The sequence below is a fragment of the Bos javanicus genome, chromosome 19 (assembly GCF_032452875.1).
Source record: "Bos javanicus breed banteng chromosome 19, ARS-OSU_banteng_1.0, whole genome shotgun sequence".
Classification (NCBI taxonomy): domain Eukaryota; kingdom Metazoa; phylum Chordata; class Mammalia; order Artiodactyla; family Bovidae; genus Bos; species Bos javanicus.
Genome location: NC_083886.1, coordinates 7,463,209 through 7,471,234, shown reverse-complemented (window position 1 = coordinate 7,471,234; position 8,026 = coordinate 7,463,209). Strand labels below are relative to the sequence as shown.

Genomic DNA, 8,026 nt, shown 5'->3' with positions numbered 1-8,026 from the left:
GTCAAGATTAGAGATTCTCTCAGCAAGGTTTTTATGTCTGGGTATGCTGATTTCCTCATGCTGTCTCTCAAATAATCAAGAAATCTTCAGACATAAGCAACACCTTGGCCTTATGAAAGAACCTCATGATATTAGCAATAATTAATACCAACATACATCAAAGGTTTTTGTTCTCCTTTTTTTAAAAAATAGGATTTGACATGATACCTCACATCTCTGACTCTTGGATTAATTAATATAGATTTGGTGGTTTCCTAAAGTCAATGTTGTGAGAAGGCTCAAGAGAGGACCCCAGTGACAACTAGACAGAAAGAGGGGCCCTCAGCCCTACAGCTACAGGGAACTGAATTCTTCTGACAGCCCCATGAGCTTGGAAGAGGATCCTGAGATCCAGAAAGGAATACACCCCACTGATATCCTGATGGCAGCCTTATGAGAACCTGAGCAGGAAACTCAGGATGGTCTACAATAAATAACCAAACTGATCACATGGACCACAGCCTTGTCTGATTCAGTGAAACTATGAGCCATACCATGTAGGGCCACCCAAGACAGATGGATCATGGTGGAGAGTTCTGATAAAACATGGAGAAGGGGATAGTAAACCACTTCATTATTCTTGCCTTGAGAACCCCATGAAAAGGCAAAAAGATATGACACTGAAAGATGAACTCCTCAGGATGGTAGGTTCCCAATGTGCTACTGGAGAAGAGGGGAGAAATAGCTCCAGAAAGAATGAAGAAGCTGAGCCAAAGTGAAAATACACAGATGTGACTGGTGGTAAAACAAAGTCTGATGCTATAAAGAAGAATATTGCATAGGAACCTCTAATGTTAAGTTCATGAATCAACATAAATTGAAAGTGGTCAAACAGGAGATAGCAATGGCACCCCACTCCAGTACTCATGCCTGGAAAATCCCATGGATGGAGGAGCCTGGTAGGCTGCAGTCCATGGGGTTGCGAAGAGTCGGACACGACTGAGCGACTTCACTTTCACTTTTCACTTTCCTGCATTGGAGAAGGAAATGGCAACCCACTCCAGTGTTCTTGCCTGGAGAATCCCAGGGACGGGGGAGCCTGGTGGGCTGCTGTCTATGGGGTCACACAGAGTCGGACACGACTGAAGCAACTTAGCAGCAAACAGAAGATGGCAAGGGTGAACATTGACATTTTTGGAAACAGTGAACTAAAATGGACTGAAAGGGGTGAATTTAACTCAGATGACCATTATATCTACTACTGTGGGCAAGAATCCCTTAGATGAAATGGAGTAGCCCCCATAGTCAACAAAGAGTCCGAAATGCAGTGCTTGGATTCAATTTCAAAAGCAAGAGAATTATCTATGTTCATTTTCTGGGCTAACTCTTCAATATCAGTAATCCAAGTCCATGCCCCAACCACTAATGCCGAAGAAGCTGAATTTGAATGGTTCTATGAAGACCTACAAGACCTTCTAGAACTAACACCAATGTATATATATATATATCCTTTTCATCATAGTGGACTGGAAAGCAAAAGTAGGAAGTCAAGAGACACCTAGAGTAACAGGTGTTGGAGTTTTCTCTCCGGGACTTGGAAACGGCGAACCTGAAAGAACAGCACTTGGACAGTCTCTGCTAGGACTGAAAAGTTTATTTCTGCAGTCGAGCCTTTTTATAGGAACGAGGAACAAAGAGCTTAGAGCATACGGCCAGCAGAGCACGTACGAGGCTAAGACATAATCAGAAAAAATACTTCAAGGAACAGCGCATTCTTAATGACCCATGTATTTATCCATGCCCCATTTTCTCAAGCAGCGTCTTTAACGTTTAATTGTTAAATCTTGGCGCCGAGCATAGCCAAAGGCAGAAAATGTTCTTCGGCAATCGGTACACAATGCCTGGGTACCTCTGGCCCTTCACCATTTTCCCACGGACCTTCTCCTTCAAGGTTATTTTGCACTGTGCCTCCCAACATATCCTCCTTTTGTTTTTAGTTTAAGCACGGCAGCTGCTTGTTGGACTCCGTCTTAGGAGGCACGGAGTTTTGAGTAGAGACATCTGTATAGAATTGTGTAGTGCCATACCAGATAGGGTTCCTACTGTAACAATAGATATTAGACTAAGAATGCCAGCAACAATTCATCCTATTATGTGCTTTGACCTTCTTAAGCCATATTTGAGCAAAACTGAGAGAAATACAGAGTCAGTCCATGGTTCTGTTAGGTTAACAGGAAGCCACAAATCAGATCTTTGCTTGACTATTGCAATGTTGACATAATGATATGAAATAGTATGGTTTAAACACGTATACAAGGCACATGCTGTACAGTTAACAATCTTAGCAGAAAGATCTGTATAGAAATTACCTACAAGAAACATGTATGGGAGGTGCACACAAGATTGGATATAACCTGTACTATTGTATAAAAAGGTAGAGTTTTGAGGTTTTTAAGGCTTTTGCAGTCCCATACACATTGGCAAAGCGCTCCAATGCAGTAGGAATCGTCCACACATGCCATTGCTCAGGTCCTACGGTAGGGGTTCAGACGTTGACGTTTTCTCTTCGGCTTCTCTATGGTCATTGACGAGACCCTTCGCATCAGCTGCGTCACCTGTCGGGGGAGTCTGGTCTCAGGGTCCTTCTCGGTAACGGACATGGTGAAGTGGAACCCAGATTTCTTCTCCATCTGCAAAGACAAGACCGTAACCTCTGCCTAGGAGTCGTAAGATTCCTGGCAACCATTGATTAAACTGCTTATACCATATTGGTGTGTTGGCTTCTAACGGTTTCTTACTGTTTTCCTCTGCAAAATGTCTGCAAGAGTATCAGAACTATCTTTTAGTAAATTTAAAAAATTTAAGGATAAAGAGTTAAAGATAATAACAATTGAGGGTTCATAGGATAAGAAGTGTATCTCCTCTTCCATATTCCCCTTTTCTGTTTTAATAAATGAGTTTTAAGAGTACGATGGGCTCTTTCGATAATTGTTTGACCATGGGGATTGTAGGGTATCCCCGTGATGTGTGTTATATTCCATTCCATTAGAAATGAACGAAAGGAGTGAGAGGTAAATGCAGGCCCATTATCTGTTTTTAAGACCGAAGATATTCCCATAACAGGGAAGGTGAGTTAAAGTGTGGAAATGGCGTGTTTGTTGGATTCTGAAGAGACAGGCAGTGCCCATACAAAACCTGAAAATGTATCAATTGAGGTAAAAAGCAAAGAAAACTTTCCTAAGGAGCAATGAGTGAAGTCAGATTGCCAAAGGGAGTTAGGCTGTTGCCCATGAGGATTCATTCCTGAAACTGTGGTACGTAAGTGCAGAAGAGCATAGATGTCATAGGATTTAATGATGTCTCATTTCTTTGAGGGGAATATGGTATTTAGAGTGCAATCTTTTAGCATTGGTATGAAGATTAGGGTGTTTGTCCATAGCAGATGTAAAGACAGGAGCTATGAACCTATCAATAGCATCATTTCCTGTTGCCAGGGGGCCAGGTAAACCTGAATGGGCACGTATATGTGCAATGAAGAAAGGTTCCATATGTGATCGAATTAAGGCTTGAGTCTTTGAAAAAAGAATATATAATTCTTTATCTAGGTTGTATAGAAAGGTGGTAACAAAATCGGGGAAAAGGGAAGCAAGGTATTTGGAATCAGTATATACATTGCAGTATATACTGCAAGGAGAACCAATCAGTCCGTTCTAAAGGAGATAGCCCTGGGATTTCTTAGGAGGGAATGATGCTAAAGCTGAAACTCCAGTACTTTGGCCACCTCATGCGAAGAGTTGACTCATTGGGAAAGACTCTGAGGCTGGGAGGGATTGGGGGCAGGAGGAGAAGGGGACGACAGAGGATGAGATGGCTGGATGGCATCACTGACTCGATGGACATGAGTCTGAGTGAACTCTGGGAGTTGGTGATGGACAGGGAGGCCTGGCGTGCTGCGATTCATGGGGTCCCAAAGAGTCGGACACGACTGAGCAACTGATCTGATCTGATATACATTGAAGGATAATGGTTGAAGAGACAAAAGAGCATATAAAGCATATAATTTAATTCTTTGTCTTGAAGAATAGGTAGTAGGTAATTTCTCTTTGATATCAGGGCTGACGATCCCAGCTATGCCTTTCTTGTTGCCATCAATGAAACAGGTAGGTGCATTTGAAATAGGCTGGGACACAATGATATTAGTTACTATAAATTTAGTAAATTGTAGGAAGTTCCATAATTTTCCTTTTGACAAATGGAATGAGATAACATTTTGAAAATCATTTAATGCTATTTGCATGGTCATATTATATTGTAAGGCAATTTGTAATTCCTTTTTTGTCAAGGGGACATGTACTGCATAAGGATCAAATCCAGTTAAGGTTTGTATATGGGTCCTTCTTGATACAATTATTTGCCCTATTTTCTTAATGTATGATACTATTTTCTTTGACTGTTTAGTATGTAGATATACCCATTCTATTGGGCTGTTTTGAGCTATGATTGCAGTAGGTGAATGTTTGGTGGGAAATATATATAAATAGACCAGTTGGGTATGGTCCAGCCAAGTTGAGAAAGATTGCTGAATGCGTTTTTCAATAATTTTTAATTCTTCTTTTGTTTCTTTTGTTAGTTGTCTAGGACTATTAGGGTCAGGAGGCCCCTATAAAATTTAAAATAAATTTTGTAATGCATAGGTGGGAAGGCCAATAGATGGCCGAAGCCAATTAATATCTCCCATCAATTTTTGAAAATCATTTAATGTGCATAGAGAATGTACAGAGATTTGAGTTTTTTGAGGTTTTATCTTAGATTCTTCCATAATATGTCCTAGGTAATTAAAGGGTGCTTTCAGTTGAATTTTATCTGGCATAACAAGTAGGCCATGATTTTGAAGAGTGGTAGTGACTTCATCATATAACTGTTATAAACAAAGTTCAGATTCCATGGAGAGTAGTAAATCATCCATATAATGAATTATGAAAGCAGTAGGATATTTATCTCTAGCAGGTTGTAATAAAATAGATATGAGATATTGGCAAATAGTAGGAGAGTTCATCATTCCCTGAAGTAAAACCTTCCATTGAAATCTTTTAACAGGAGCCATGTGATTTATAGAAGGAACTGAAAAAGCAAAATGTTTTCTATTTTTAGGATGCAAAGATATAGTAAAAAAAAAAAAAAAAACAGTCTTGTAAATCAATAATAATTATAGATTAGCCTTTCAGTACCATGGAAGGGGAGGGCAATCCAGGTTGTAATGGCCCCATAGGAATCATAGTATTATTAACATTTCTTAAATCTATCAATATTTGCCATTTTCTTGATTTTTTTTTATATAAAAATGGGAGAGTTCCATGGGAAAAATGAAGGCTCTATGTAATTTTTCTGTAATTACTCATTCATTAATTATGTGAGAGTTGCCAACTTTTCTTTAGTCAGGGGCCACTGAGGTGGCCCATACTGGGGCATCAGATTCCCAATCGAGAGGCAGCAGTGTTAACTCAATGGCCCCCATCAAAAAAGGCTCATTTAGAGAAATTGTGGCTTTTGTTTGTTCGAGAAAAATCCCTTCCTCATAAATTAATAGGGATATTTGTAATATATGGTTTAATATAAGCTACAATTTGATTAGGACCATAAGCTTGTAAATAGGATGTATTGACGAAAGTTTGTGTAGCATCAGCCTTATTTATCCCCAATAGTCTGGAAGGAGCCATAGTCTTACCCCATTCAAGGGGCCATTCTTCAGTTCTAATAATGGAAATGTTGGCTCCTGTATCCAATATATCTGTGAAATTTTTTCCTCGTATCTTTAGAGTAAGGATAGGCTTTTGATGTTCCTTTAATAAGGTAGATAGTGTGGTGGTAAGATTGGTGCTATCAAAATCTCCCTGCCTAATTTTATCAGATGCCCTCATTGGTTTGACATATGGCAAAAGTAATAATTGTGCAAAGTGTTCCCCTTTTTGTAGATACATTTTTCTTGATTTTACAATATTAACCATGACATGTATCTCTCCTTCACAATTTTCATCTATAACTCCAGTCAACATTATTAAACCTTTCATTGTATAGCTGTTATGTCCCAAAATTAGTCCAAATATTCTGAGTGGGATCAGACCATAATATCCAGTGGGGATTTTATGAGGATTGTATAATTCTATTAATTCCATATCAAAAGGACTAGGTATATCAATGCAAGCACTCTTAGATGTAGTTGCTTGCAGTGTCATAATGTTGGGTCCTCCTTTTGTAGTGGGGCTAGAGGATAGCCCCCTTATTAGTTTCCCTGTCGTTTTTGTTGTGCCTCTGGTGTCAATGTGTTTCCATCCTTATTGAATTTGGAATAACATTTATTCAACTAATGGAATCCCCTTTTACATTTTGGCAAATTCTTGGGGGCCTTTTTTATTAGAAGTATTATTATTTTTAGCTGTCTGCATTGGCATGTGGCATTGTTTTTTCATATGGTTGGCCTTCTTGCAGTTAAAACATTAACATTAGCAGCCTTTTGCATATTAAAAGTTTCTAGTGCCATTAATTTTGTTCTATGGGACATAGATTTGATATCTCTATAAGCTTTCAGATATTCCATAAGAGAACTAGTTTCTGGAATTGGCCTAAGCATGGATTGACATTCTTCATTAGCATTTTCAAAGGCAAGTTGCTTTAAAATAATATTTTGTAAGGTTTCATCTTTGATAGATATTTTTATGGCATTCTTTAATTTTTCTATAAATTGGGTATATTCTTCTTCATGTCCCTGGGTAATCTTGACAAATGAAACATCAGAGTTAATATTATCAACCTTTACCCACGCTCTGTAAGAAATTTCTCTAATGAAATGTAACATCTGAGGGGTAATATTAGCTAATTGCGCAGTCATATCGGCCATGGTTCCCATTCCAGTAAGTATATCATAAGTTAAATTGGCAGGGTTACTATGAGATTGCTGGTCAATCATCATTTGTTGGGCTTTTTTGTTAACCCATATTTGCCATTGAAGTAATTGTTGAGGATTTAGAATCATCTTTGCTACTTGAAAAAAAAAATCATATGGTATCCAATGATCAGCCCATCCTCTGAGGAATTCTACACAGTAAGGAGAAGTAGGTCCACATAGAGTGCATGCTTTCTTAAAGCTAGATAACATATCAAAATCTAAACCAGCCTAAGCATTTTGGCCTTGGGCAGGCTGATCAAACTGTATTGGGAAAGCGAAAGCACAAGTATCTCCCAAGGAAGAGTGAAATGATTAGAACAAGCAAACTTAGCAATTGCTGTTACAGGCGGAGAGGAAGGAAAAACCTCAGATTTGGGCTGTTCGTTGAATGAAATGACCTCCGCTCCAAGTGGTTTCAGTTTTGATACATCCTGGATAAATATGTCTCCAAGCTGTTTTTCTAAGGATTGTGTTTGATTGAGCATAACATTCTTATATTTCAAAGCACCTTGCATATCTTGTTCCTTAAGCTCATATTCATGTAAAGACTGAACAGTTTTTACTTCCAAATCAACATTATGCCCTTCAATTTGTTCTGTGATAGCCCGTTTGAGTGACCATGTAACCCACCATTGATGGGGAATATGGACTCCTTGCCAATATGTTTGCAAAACATTATTCTTAACCCTTTTCCATATGTCTAGATTGAGTGTCCCCTCTTCTGGGAACTATGAATTATGTTGCAGTAAAATATGATAGCAGTCATTCAACTGATCTCTTGAAACATTAATACCATTTTGTTTCAGAAAGTGAAAGGAATCTTACTGCTATGTTGTCCCATCCTGCTTACCTCTTTCTGCAGGGCTCACCGCTTTGTTCAGTCTTCCTATCAAGTCCCTGTTCTTGGCGCCACTTGTTGGAGTTTTCCCTCCGGGACTTGGAAACGGCGAACCTGAAAGAACAACACTTGGACAGTCTCTGCTAGGACTGAAAAGTTTATTTCTGCAGTCGAGGCTTTTTATAGGAATGAGGAACAAAGAGCTTAGAGCGTACAGCCAGCAGAGCATGTACGAGGCTAAAACATAATCAGTAAAAGATACTTCA

General features: G+C 39.0%; 1 long non-coding RNA gene across 1 annotated transcript; it reads right to left on the bottom strand.

The window, feature by feature from the left end:
- Positions 1 to 1,618: 1,618 nt before the first annotated feature.
- LOC133231644 (uncharacterized) lies at positions 1,619 to 8,026 on the bottom strand. The gene is made up of 2 exons (XR_009731181.1): positions 7,773 to 8,026; positions 1,619 to 2,669 (listed from the first exon to the last, which is right to left on the bottom strand). It is a non-coding gene; the product is annotated as an uncharacterized LOC133231644 (long non-coding RNA).